The 559-nt window shown below is 33.6% G+C and overlaps 1 long non-coding RNA gene across 1 annotated transcript; it reads right to left on the bottom strand.

Annotated features, from left to right (window-relative positions):
• Nucleotide 1: 1 nt before the first annotated feature.
• LOC113473540 lies at nucleotides 2–559 on the bottom strand. The gene is made up of 2 exons (XR_003395486.1): nucleotides 501–559; nucleotides 2–72 (listed from the first exon to the last, which is right to left on the bottom strand). It is a non-coding gene; the product is annotated as an uncharacterized LOC113473540 (long non-coding RNA).

Raw genomic sequence — 559 nt, 5'->3', positions numbered from 1 at the left:
TGCGGGCATACAGGTACTTCTTGGTGAAGATACCTTTGAATTGGCCCCACCATAGATCGAATCCTTTGTTTACTGGAATAGAATAAATTTATACGTGATAATAGTGGAAAAATCTACATACGTAAAATTAAAACTACAGTAAAAAAAAAAGTTTTAACCTTTTTTGAGGAGAATCAAAGTCAACCCAACAACTTTTTTGGTCTCTTTTACCGTTTACGAGATATCATTTAAAATTTCGTCAAAAATCGGTCTGATTTTTACAGAAATTTCATCGCTTTACAAAAACCAAATTTGAAATACCTATTTTAAATAGTTATCATGTACATACCCAAGTAACCAAATTATTCCAACCCCCTTAGAATTCGGATTGCACAACCCCAAAATAATCCTAGGATCGAAAAAGTCGGATTCTATCCAGCTTGTATATGAGTATATATAGGCCATATGCTAAAACTCCCCTTTTTGGACTTGGGAGATTGGAAAGTTTGGTATAAACTTACAATCATTTGTCTTGTACATATCGTAGAATGCCAGAGTAGATGATGTATTCTCAGAGCCT

This window comes from Diaphorina citri, unplaced genomic scaffold, assembly GCF_000475195.1.
Source record: "Diaphorina citri unplaced genomic scaffold, Diaci psyllid genome assembly version 1.1 scaffold40446, whole genome shotgun sequence".
Lineage (NCBI taxonomy): Eukaryota > Metazoa > Arthropoda > Insecta > Hemiptera > Psyllidae > Diaphorina > Diaphorina citri.
The sequence above is the reverse complement of the archived record's forward strand: the minus strand, read 5'-3'. Positions and strand labels throughout refer to the sequence as shown.